The following is a 13459-nucleotide window of genomic DNA, read 5'->3' as shown; positions in this document are numbered from 1 at the left end:
TCATGCTATTTAAAACTTTTCATTTATACTGTTATTTCCCAACTGCTACATTTTGCAGATACAATAATCCAATGTCCCAGAATAAATTTTGTATTATTTTTCCTAATCATGATGACACAAGTGGATAAAGTCAGGACGAATTGAGAAAAAGTGACAAGCGATGTCTAATTGGACAGTACACTCTGGTTAAAGCTGCAAATATCTGTGGTTATGTTTATTTACTGATATTTAGTAACACCTTTCCAATGCTGCATACAGCAGTAAATTAAATTTCTTAATACCTAGCTGGACTGAGAAGACTCACGATAGATTTTAAAGGCCTAGCTTCAACCCCCCACCTCGTACAGATCTTACTCTTTGCCATCTAAGGCCCAAGGTCACGACGTTAAGCTAAACAACAAGTCAGACGAGGTCTTTTGGGCAGCAGATTACATAACAACTACAGGGACTATCTGCTAAGGTAGGAACAGTCTCTGCCCATTAAACTAAGATCTGAAGTACAACAAAATACTGATACTAAAACATATCCAATAACCTTGACACATTTTAGAATACAGTACAGTCACTGCAACGCTGAAATATTTGACTTTATATTACACTTTCAAAAAGGAAAAGATTATGTGTCCAACCACATTAAAACATCGCAACGTCACACAAAAAGTAGTAAAGAGCAGGAGTAATGATATTGATAGATGTGTACTTCAGTTATTTACCAAAGAGAAAACTCAGTTTGCCATTATGCAATACATTATCTGCCTACATGATCTGGCACAAATGACTGCTCAGTGTCCATGATACTTTGATCAGTAGATTACGTCAATGAAGAGAGTTTTCTCTCTGAGAGTGACGACTGATCCAAGCTAGTTGTAGAGAGGATTTCTTTCCTTTGCACTGGTACTACAGGATGAACCATAACATCTTGCTTTTGTGAAAAAAATAACAAATATCACATCTACTGTTGAAGCCACCATGTGAGGAAATGTCTGACTCTGGCCCTTGAACTCTGAAAGAGCCAGAGTGCACCAATTTTCACTTGGATTGTCTCATTTTTTATAAATAATTAATGCAATCACTTTCAAAGATGCTCTGATCACATAAAAAATTCTACACACGTTTTTAAAACTCTGATCAAAGCAGCCATTGGCACTACTGACATGTAGTGACATGCGGGTGAGTGAACGAGTGGTGAAATAGACAAAATAGGCCTTGGCAAACAATATTTTTGAAAGTGTTGTAGTGAGTAATCTTCTAAACACTGAAAGGAAAAGTGAAACAAAAGTTTGCTTAAAATTCTAAATATCAAGCATTGTAATCCCAGTTTATGGTGCCACCAACAGAAGAATATTCCCAAAATTCAAGCATGGGAGTAACATTTGTCGGTAAAAAACTTAAAAAACCTTAAGTTCATTTGACCATCCTCAGGCTGAACTTCCTACTCTTGCAGCTTTTATTTGATGTATATATATTTTGTGTATGTAAGATGACCTCTTAGGGAACAATAAGTCCGTCGGGGGTGTCTCACCAGTGGATAGGCCTTTTTCACAGCGGACGTTTTGTCTTGTCAAAAGCACAAGTGTTACCAATAAAAATTCATGTTGGCTCTGTTATATTCAAGTGTATCAGTAAGTCATGAGAGGGTGACAGTGAACCAGCATGCACAATACCAGGACCCTGAAGATGAAGCATTTAAATGGAATTCAACCATCATTCGTTTTAGTATCTAAACCTCTGCTTTTCTGTCATGTCAAATTGCTTTCAGTGAAAAAGGCCTATCATTTGTGCATAATACTCTGTATTCAGCATGAGGAAGGTCATTGGCAGTCGGATGTTGCTATGAATAAATGGTTCTCTGAGCAAACATTACTTTCATGTTTTCTGAGTCTGTGAATGATAAATAAATTGGTGATATTTTCATAATTTCTAACTTTTAAAAAAAAAAAAAGAGATGAGCTTAAATATTGTAAATATGATCATCTTAGTAAAATTAAGTGGTACAAATTTCTCATTAGTGAGTCTACATTCGCTTTTTTAAAAGACATTACTAGTATTTAACAGTTTGTGGGGATAAAATTTTGACTTGGACTGTTAAAGGTTTAGAGTTCAAATACCAAGGAGGGAAAGGAAGTGACACCAAAAATGCACTTGAATTAACTGATATATTTACAAAACATAAATTAAATCGCAAAAAAGAGATCAGATGTGGATGTCAGGAAGCAAGGAAACAAGTCACAACCAAACCGCCACAAACTGTAACACTATGAGTTTGCTGATGCAAAACTTTCAGTAAGTGTCTCTAATATTAGACCATTTAATGACAGAAATACCTAAAAATAAACTAGACAGCTAAAATCATGGAGAAATCCATATGTTTAGATGCAGTTGTCAGACCAGGAGATTTCAGACCTTGTTGGGACTGTGTTGCTCATTTCCATACATAGTCAAGTAATTTTGAATATACTGTATCGTACATTGCATCTGTATTCCTACTTGAATTCCACTTGCAAGAAAAAGATGCAAAGAAAGAGGAATCAGGACCTTCTTGGTGCGCCTCCTCTTGATAACTGTGATATTCTGCAACCCCAGAAGAGGGAGCTGCTGACAAACTCAATAAAAGTGATTACACTTGAGACGCAGTGACGCAGTGAGAAAAGGAAAGGGACACCCCTACAAATGGAAATCAGCAAAACTTCCTACCAGGGACAGAGGGAGAATGGGTGCGACTCAGCAGAAGTAAAAACATAAATGCATGGCGCTTCTCTTATTTATGGATCTTTTGCATTGAAAAGAGTCACAACTGAAAAAATTAAACACACCTATGCTGAAATATCATGAAACAAACTGATGTTGAAACAGTTTGGGATGCTCCAAGATAATGAATGGTGAAATGGAGAATAGATTGTGACAGCCAATACATATGCCTCATAAAAGAGTCTCTGTGTGTGTGTGTGTGTGTGTGTGTGTGTGTGTCCTCATTTGTTTATACTGCTGATGACAAATGACCTCCTTCCATTACTCTCTAAATGAAGCCATATGTTCAACAGTATGTGGGCGAGGCAAAAGGACACAGACCTGTTCTCAGCCAACCACCACATCACGCACGAATGCACACACACACACACACACACACACACACACACACACACACACACACACACACACACACACACACACACACATACAGCAGTAATATATATTTCATTTAAAAATTTGGGCTAATATTTCAAGCTGCTCTAAAGGGTATAAAATTACAGCGACCAGTGCAGAAACCTTATAATATTTCTGTGACTGTGGTATGTGGCACAGAGGTACTAAATAAGCAAAAAAAAAAAAAAAAAAATTACATGTGAGTATGATAATTAGTTGAGGAGGAATATAATGGAGACCTTCGTCTCATTTACAGAAAGATAATGTTGCAGTAGAGAGAGGGACGAGCTTCAAGTTTAGAAAAGAATTTAGGGAGTTATTCTTCTGGCTTGATGTGGGTGGGAAGTTCAGTCCCACTCTGGGAGAGCAAGAGGATAGACATTTCAGGCCAGGGTGGGTGGAGTGATGTCCAAGTTGCTGCAGGGCAGGAAGAGCTGGCAGCCAGCAGTCACAAATCGAGCCCATGCTGGAGAGGAGGACTGGCCGTGGTCTGCACGTTTGTGGGAATATCTTGCACGAGTATCAGGATTTTAGACTTTAATATGAGCAGCCAGTGGAGGGAGCACAGGAGGGGGGTGAGAAGGGAGAATTGGGGTAGTTAAAGTTGAGGCAGGTTGCAGTGTTTTAGATGAGTTAATGGGGTTGGGGATAGTGAAGTTCAGCCAAGACAGAGTTACAGTTAAGATTAGAGTCTTGATAAGGAGCTTGACTCAGAATGTGAATGTATAACAGCTGTTAGATTTGGTCCAACTCGTGAGATTAAGCAGCAGCAAATGATTCTCACACAGTCTTAATATGTTTTCCCCTCGTTCTTGTCTTGTTTTTCTTTCATTTCTAATCCAGGAAGGGTGCTGAGCACTCATACAGTGACCTTTGACCTCTAATGACTACGCTGGCAGCTATCAGTAGCCTATCAGCAGAATGGCTGCAGGATAACGTCATGCATTCTTCCTTCATGGGCTCTTAAGTGTAACATCTCGATAACCTCAGTAATACAGCTTTGTATAAATGGTAACAGCTTGTCCTTGGATATTTCACCATGTAGATACACTAAAGGTCTGTATTAATACTGTGTACATGAACAATACATAGTGAAAGTACATTCTAAGAAGCATATTTATGTATGCAAAATCTTATGGCCTTTGCAGCATTTAATTCACTTTTAAAGCTGCACTAATCAATGTCCTTATGTGAATAATGGCTCCAATGTCTATTTGTGATGTGAATGGGGTTGCTTGCAGTGACAAACCCACACAAATTGTTTTGGTTTTATGGCCCACAACTTTTCCGTCTGTGCTTCAGCCCCATCAACCTTATTTCAAGCAGCAGCAGGCGACTGTTTTCGGCAAAAAGCTTTGATAAAAACACTCAGTGCTACTTACCCATTACTAACCAGCGGACTGATAAAGTTAGTGATTAACTTGCAAAGAAAGTGGAGAAATTAGATGCTGGAGAAGCAAATTTTTTTTTCAGGATTTGGTGGAAGCAAAAACAGAGCTGAAATGGCATTGAATTCATCAGGTGACCAGAAACAGGACTCCAAATGAATGTTAATGTTGCTCCGTGTCTGCTGGATGTGTAAATAATATGAAGTAGTTCGCTAACATATTAGCCATATCAGGTTTACAAGGCTGCACCATGTAGCGGCAACATGCAGATGTTAGCTTCTGACACACAGTTTGACAAAAATAGCTCACTTTCTATGTGAATAGATGAATAAATTCATGGATGCAAGCTTATTTGTTAGAATATTATTGCATGACCCAGCTTTTAGTTAACATTCACCCAATGTTGAGCCAGTGAGTGTTACCTAATCATATAGTCATAGTAATCTGATCATTTCTTAATGGTGAGCAACAGGAATTCATCATGCATCCTGCATTAATTCATGCTTTCAATCATCATGACTCATGCATTAGTTTTTCATCACTTAAACATGGTTTGTACCCTTATTATCAAGTGTTACCAAAAAACTAACAGAAGGTGAAGCTGCAGAGAAGCATAAAGCTTTACATATATCTATGTATTGAGCTATGATGAGATCTGAAGTCATTCCTGTTGAGAGTATACTTATATGTATCATTTCAAAATGCATCCCTTTCCTGTCTGTCATACCATGTACCAGCTTTAGAGATCACTCTCCTCTGTCACCAGAAATGGTCTACTGTATATTTGCCCTCCTTTCCTTCCTCTCGCCCTGTCAGCCCCTCTCTCATGAATGACTGTGATGAGCTGATAAGCCCTCTGAATAACTGGTGACATGCTCTCATTGCAGCCATTCACCCACTGGGATCTTTATTTACACATTGTCTGTGAGCAGTGTCAAAGAGGCAAATGTTAGGTCAGATAACAGAGGGCAAGAAAAGACAGCGCCAAAGCAGGGACACAAACACACACAAACACACACACACACACACACACACACACACACACACACACACACACACACACACACACACACACACACACACACACACACACATGCAGTATTCGTTGATGGCGGAGGCAATTAAGGGGACCAAGGGTTGTTTTAACATGTTGTCATGGTCTCATTGGGGCAGTGCCAGGAGCAGGAGTCACACAATATAATGTCTTTCAGTGCAAAACATCACGCACACACACACACACACACACACACACACACACACACACACACACACACACACACACACACACACACACACACACACAAACACACTTGCACACACATTGGTTATTATTTATTCTTTGACAGCACATGAACCACTTTTTTTTGTGGTAAGCCCACTAATCATAACATACAAACAGCCAATTTGTCAACATGCCCAAGGCTTCCTAACATCAGTATCACTAATCTACATTAACAGTGTATACTAACTCACTGACATTTGCAACTAGACACTGGTACTTTGTCAGTTTATCAGAAAAGGCTTCATCAATGTAAAGGGCCAAAACGCAGCCCATCTCTAGGATTAACACTTCTCACCAGCCTTTGTCTACAAAAACAACATGAGGAGAGTCAGGGAGTCACCAACAGGTCATGAGAGCTATTAAACCACAACCATCACACAGGAATGTTTGTACATAATTACATCTCTTGGTAACAATTATATCTCACAGGAATGAATGGCTATTAACTCAACAATGCAGTCAAGGTTTTTCTGTATTTTACCAAAATAGATAACAACCTACAGTAAAGTTAGGAACTTGTGTAATTCTCTTGACAATACACAACAAGTCCCCATAATGACTTAGTCTCTGGATGCATCTTTTATTTACAGTTGCTTTAGATCATTTTCCCATGTGGAAAAAATGTATGGGGTCTATTTCCCACACTTCTCTTAGTATGACTCAGACAGCAGACAGACAACATGAATGTTTCTCATCTCTGTGCAGCAGGTCACTGGCTCTGCCATAAAGATACAGTCATGACCAGGACTAATGTGCACCTTCAGTCATAAAGGCTCTGATAGCGAAATGTTATGAAAATGAGTTATAACTAACCACATTGCATGAAAGTGGCCGCACTCGTAATGCATAATTGATTTACAAAAAGAAGGAAATGCTCACGGGGGCTTTCCTCCTTCTGAGTATTGTCTCTGATTAAAAGTATTTAAAATTTTGGTCTTGTTAACTTTTCATAAAGTCTTTCCCCACTCACAGGCTTCCACCCTGTTTTTCCCCGTCTCTCTGTAGCTTTAAATGTGACTATATCTCAGCCCTATTCCCTAGTGAGTAGAGTTTTGGGGAGTTTTTTACCTTAAAAGGCCATGTGGAGTGGAGAGCTAGTTTCCTGTGGGAGGGCTTTCCTCTCTTTGACTGTGGAGGCCGGGCCCATCCTCATCCTCTCTCACTCTGACTGTGTCAGTCACTCCCACTTAAACACACACATACATGCCTTCCTTTTTCCACTCGCAGAAAAAGTGGTGAATTCCAGCTACAGCCAGATGTGTGTGTACGAGTGTGTGTTCATGTGTGTCTGTGTGTGATCCACGCTGACCTCTTTACTTAAAAGGAGGTGAACAGAGGTCGCAGAGGAAAACAAGGTAATGAGAGAGACAAAAAGTAAAGACAGTAGCAGAGAGAAGGAAGTGGGAAAGAAAGAAAAAGGGTGTTATGAATTAAAGTATGGGAGGGGACAGGAAGAAAATGAGAAGCATTAAGAACAGGGAAGACCTGTGGGGTGGTGATAATGAACGCAACTTTATGGGATCGTTTGAGGTTGAAGTCACGGAACGCCTCAGCTCCCAGCATCCTGTCCATCAACAGTCGGCTTGTCAAATAGTGTGTCAGTCAGTCTGATAGTAAATGAGTCAGAGAGATGTTGTCCTTATAAGGTCTGTGCTGTAGACCAGGCTTCACTGGTGAAGTGCGGGCCAGATCTACAGCTGCTGGTGTGTCACTACCATGTCGGAGTGAAGTCATAACTATCACATACTGTTCCAGTCTGACTTTATCTATCTATTTTCCTTTGTCTATGTAAAAACCTAGCCTCTCTTTCATAAGTGTTAGTGTGCTATCATTGTGTCCCTGTTTCTGTCAGTCTCTCTCAATTTAATGCAATTCAGTTTAATTTTGGGGCCATAGCTACCCCCCCCCCCCCCCACATTTTGGTCTTTGGTTTGTCTGGCAAAAAACCCTGGTTATGGCTCTGGTAAAGCTGACAAAACAATCCCAACTCAAAGTCCACATACCAGCTTGTTCTGGAGCTTTTGACCACATCACACGACTTCCGTCAGCAGATTGATTCAGTTCAATTCAATTCAACCTGCTGATAAAGACCATTTGATATGGTCAGAAGCTACAGAATATGAGCTTCACAACCTCAGTTCAAGGTCCACTTACACAAATGTGCTGGAGCTTTTCGACCATATCACATGGTCTTTATCAGCACACTGAATCGTGTGGAATTGAATCAAACGGCTGCATATGGTCAAACCCTCAAGAGCAAATGAGTAAGTGGACCTTGACTTAAGATTGTTTCGTTGACTGCTGATTACAGGGTCAAGAATGAACTGTATCGAACTGATGCTGGATTGTATCAGTTTGTGTATGTATATTTGATGTATATATATATATATATATATATATCTGCAAAAGTCTGTTATCACATTTCAACCAGCTACATATTAAATGAGACATTATACATTGTATTTAATCATTTGTAACAAATTAGTCAGAAATAATTAAATATTAGTAGTAGTAATTACAATGACAAGAATTACATACTTTATATACGCAGTTCTGCAGTGTAACAGAACGACGTTACAAAACTTCTGCAAATGTCTTACACTGGTAGCATAGTGGACAAAATTAAAGTAGAGACAGTAGGAAGCCAGTAATCTTGACTGACCAATTGTGCAGACTTTGACAACTAATTAGTTTAGTTGCGATTGTTTTGTTGTTTGTTTTTACCTGGACTTCCTGGAGAGCAGTTTTAATACTGAGTCGATTATGCTGATGAAATAAACAGAGAATAAAACGAATTAAGCTGATTACTGTGTACTGTAAGGAACAAACTACGAATAAAAATTACAAACTAATTTCGCCAACCATCTCTGTCTCATCTGTCTCTCTGACTGTCTCTGTCTTTGTCTGTTCTGCTCCTCCACCACAAGTATTTGATGTGTCATTCATACATTAGTCTGCAAAGTTCTCACTTGTCCTACACAGAGGAAGTTTTTGCATAATGAAAAATCCATGGATAGTCGGTCATACTGTATTGTGCAAAAACACATCAATTAATCAAAATCAGTGAATTAGTAGACTAGATATTACACAAACATGATTTTCCCAAGTTCCAAACTTGACAGTGTTGACCTGGTTTGGGTCGCAGTGTCTTTGTTAGACTCAGAGAAAGTAAAGTTAGACATGTGGCATGCAGCAAAACACGTCACACTCCCTGAGCTCACCACTTCACATGTGAGCAATCAGCCTCCTGTTTATGCACACTGATTTAATTCTCATTATCTGAACCTGAACTGCATATTGAAGTCTCCAGGTGGCCCAACAGCAATTCTTTGCCAGCACACTGACTTATTGTGGTACGATTAAAGACTTATTGAGCTGTAAAAATATTTTGCAAATGTGGTGGAAAGACAAATCAAAAACCTGATAGACTTGTCCCTTTGACTAATTACATTTAAACAACAAATTCATTTGGGCATGTAGGTCATCGTACATGTACAGATGCACATTTTCAGATTTTATGATGTTGAGAAGAAGTTGAAATTGTGAAAGAGTCAAATGTGCCTCTTCTGACATCACATTATGCAGCTGTGTGTGCATGTTTGTGATTTTAGCTTGATCAGAATTACCAACAGTGACGTTCTTTGCTTGCCCCAAAGCAAAGAGGAGTTCAGACATGCAAACTCACTGCTGATTGGTTAGCTATGATCCAAACATCTGAGAAATGCCTGTGGAGAAGGTGTGTGTGCGGGTGGCTGGGGGGGGGGGTCATGAAGTCACCTCAGGCAGCACAGAAGCTTGCCGTTGTACAGGAAAAGTGTGATCCTGCCTGTTTAGACAAAATGTTAAAGAGGAGATCTGCCTCTGTGTGTGTGTGTGTGTGACTGTGAGTGTGTGTGTCACCAGAGTCCAGGTGGTGACCTGTCTAAGTGAGTCATGAGGTATATTTCCACCCCAAGGCCACAGGAGTTTACACATACAGTACGCGCACACAAAGAAGACCTCGTGTTCTGCTGGAAGGACCGAAGCTTCAATTGTGCAAAAACCATGGTGACTTTATCTGCATTCAGGACAGCAGTCCACAGAGTCCTCCCTCTCTGCTCCTTTCTCGTCCTCTCCAATGTGCTCTGTTCTCCATCATAAATCAAAAACATACACTTTCATTGGCTACTTAACTTGCATTTGCGAAATATCCTCTTCATGTTTAGTCTGGGCCCCTCAGCAGCATTTCTGTGGTTGAGCACCAGTAAGAGAAAGCATACTTGGATCACCAGGGGAGGATATTGAAAACACTAAATTACACTGTTGAATTACTCACTGAGTGGCTGGGTGGAAGATGGCAAGATCCATACAGTGTGTGCAGGAGACTTACAGCTGCGGCTTCACAGAGCAGCGGGCTGCTGCCAGTGTTGCAGTTCACATTTAGGAGATGCTTTCAGTGGACTGCTTTTAGAAACAGTGACTTTACTATGACTAAGGGTATTAAAACTGATTCATATCTGTTGGAGACACCCATGCCTTTAGATATAAATGCTCAGGTCTCACCACAACTTAGTTACATTAAGACATGTGCTGTATTCATGTAAAATGTATCATTACAGGGTTTTATTGAGGAATTTTTCCTAATCCAAATCAATTATTGAAGTGCACATGGTGTCAAATGCTTTGAAGCCCTTTGAGGCAAGTTTGTGATTTGTGAGTTTGGTATACAGGGATAAAATTGACTTGAAAAGTTTGCACATAACTTCAGGCAGACAGAAAACAGGCAGTAAAGAGTCTAATATAAAATCCAGCTGGCCTCGTCCAAATCCAGAAATCTGGTTCAGTATCCCAATGTCAAGAAAAGCTGAAAAACCACCCTGCAGTTTAGTTAATTTCTACTCAGTTGCCTGAGCTTGACTGTAAATAACATGAAGTTGAACCACACAACAGTTAATCTAGTCTGGATTAATCCCGCACTCTTTATTATCAAAGTGGATCACACCACCTTGAAGCTGCTCCTGTTTTCCTCGTGAAGTGCCACAACAGCTACCAACAGTCAAACAACAACAACACAAAGCGCTCGCTCCCCACTTAACTACATTATTGTTCAAGCTGCTGTCACCTTGAAAGGGTGCCAGACACCAAGCAACGGTTGACTATGATAATGTAGCTCCAATATTTTCCTCTTCATCCTGTTTTTTTCCTGGCTGTCTCTCCTGTTCCAAAGAAGGAGTGACATTTTGGTTGTGGATCAGTTTTGCAATTCCTCCACTGCAGACAGGTATTGCTCACATCAGAGGCTGAAAACAGCACAACTGCAAACTTTCAACAGGGTTTCTACACCCTGTACTTATTTAACACCTTTACCCCTAATAGAACCGGATTTCACAAATGTCTGGAATCATTAAATGTATCCCATATTTTTGTTTTTGGGAAGTTTTGAAGGTAAAGGGAGCAGATGCTTTGAATCAAAGCCTCGTGTTTTATGATTTATTGAAACAGGGAGGTGGATTGGTCAAAGGTTATGAAATACAGCCTTTCCATCAGCAGCAAAGCCTGTAATACTTCAAAACATCCCTGTCATAGAATGTCAAAAATAGGGATTTATTATGGGTTTTAAATAATAGATGACACTGTCCTTTCGATAAGTCCCAATAGCACATTCCTGCCTGAAATTATGGTTTCAGTGGTTATGTAACAGGTAGAAGCTGCAGCTGAGTTTGGAAAGCAACATTCTGGTATTATGGCCTGCATACATCAGAAGAAATCAATGGGAAGAAGCAACAATGAACTAACTGTTACACGAGAGAAGAAATTAAAGAAAAATGATCAGGTGTGATGGGAGCTGATGTTATAAAATATCTTTCACACAGTGAAACTCCCTGTTGCATACATCAGGTATCTGTCCTTTGCTTTTAAATTAGTTAGACTGGTGAACTGCAGCTGCCACACCGTGACTAAAGGCTTTTGACCAATGGCCAGTTTCACCAGCTGTTAGATTAGGTTCAAACTAGCTACTTGAACATAAATGTTTACTAAGTGGAGCTTTACACAATACTATAGCTGCTTACAACTACACTATAGTTATACATATATATATATATACGGCTTATAAATGCTGAATAGACTTGAAGTGCGTATGGAATACTGTTGACATATCTAACCTGATACTTGATCAAAGTGTTTAATAAAGATGTAAACTAGGCTGGTTTTAAATGACATTTCACGAAAATACACAACATACCTCAAATTATCGATCGCTGTGCTAATAATCCTGGCCTGGCTAAATGATTAAGTATAGCATTGGTTAGGTTAATATAACAGGACATTTCCCACTCATTCTAAAAGAATACTAACTCTGTAATACATATCTTTTTTACATGTTTGCATGTATAAACAAAACAAAGTCCTACATTTACAAAGGATCATATATTAAAGTTCATTATATATAATTTGGCAACCTAAAATTGTTATATTTCAAAGTTATGTAACAACTTGTGATGCTGTTTGCAGAGCCAGTTGATTGCTTTTCATTGGGTGGTGCTGCAGATTTCGTAGCAACCAATTGAAACGCTACTAAAATCTATAACAGCTAAGACATTTTTTACATTTTCATGGTGCAATGATTTAGTAAATCATACAGAAAGGTAACCGAAAGAGGAAAGACTTTGCACACAAACCTGGAAAAGCATTTAGAAAATAGTCAGTCCTGGGGAATAAATGTGCGTGTCCATTAATGTCTGTGCTTGTGTTTGTCACTGTGTGTATACGTTCATATCCAAGGATCTACATCGCTCTCTCCTTCTCTCTGTGAGCGACTGTGGACACAGCCCTCCATTGTTCACATAAACTCTGATTCTCCGTCTGGTTTCATCAAACTCAAACGTCAGGTGCACGGAGCTCAGAGCTCAAATTTCACAAGGTGCTCCGTAACCTCCCACAAACTTCCCTGACACGTTTTTTTCTGCTGCCCCCGATAATCATACTTGAAACAACCATACAGGAGCTGTCTGAATTACAGTAATGTAGCCATGTAACCAAAACAACTTAGTAGTTTAGTGATGGCATGATAGAGTACCATCCCACTACCTCCTAGAGTATTACAGCTGAGTGATACAAACTAATCTCTGAAAAAAATAACTGCCCACATGTTTAATTTACTTTCTATTCATCTTTGTTTGCGTGTGTTATCCATACAGGCTAGTTTTGTGTTTTCCTTTTAAACCACATCGTGGCCTCTTTTTAGTTATCACTTTGCAATAACCAATTAAGTCTCCTTGACACATTGAACTTGGGCAGGGCAAAACTGTAAGCTTTAATGCTAATATTTTAACAGTTATTACAACATGGGAACTCTTGCTCACTCTTTCTCCATCCTTCTTTATCTCTAAAACTCTACTCCCTCCCTCTACTTTGCATTTCTCTCTCTCTCTTTCATTGTCTAATAAACACACTCTTAAAGGCCCAAGGTGTGAGATGCTGTTTGCCAGCGGGTCTCTATGCAGTGACAGGAGGTTAAATGTGGAAACAGGACCTGCGCTCCTCTCTCTCCTGTCTGATCGCCGTCTCTCTGTGAAAACACAGCAACCCAAATAAGGAGATTAGTGAGTGAGTGGAGTGCAGCAGCCAGACCATTTCTCAGAAAGACCTTGGATGGGGGTTTGAT

Source organism: Xiphias gladius, chromosome 6, assembly GCF_016859285.1.
Source record: "Xiphias gladius isolate SHS-SW01 ecotype Sanya breed wild chromosome 6, ASM1685928v1, whole genome shotgun sequence".
In the NCBI taxonomy this organism is placed as follows: Eukaryota; Metazoa; Chordata; class Actinopteri; order Istiophoriformes; family Xiphiidae; genus Xiphias; species Xiphias gladius.
Note: the sequence above shows the minus strand (reverse complement) of the source record.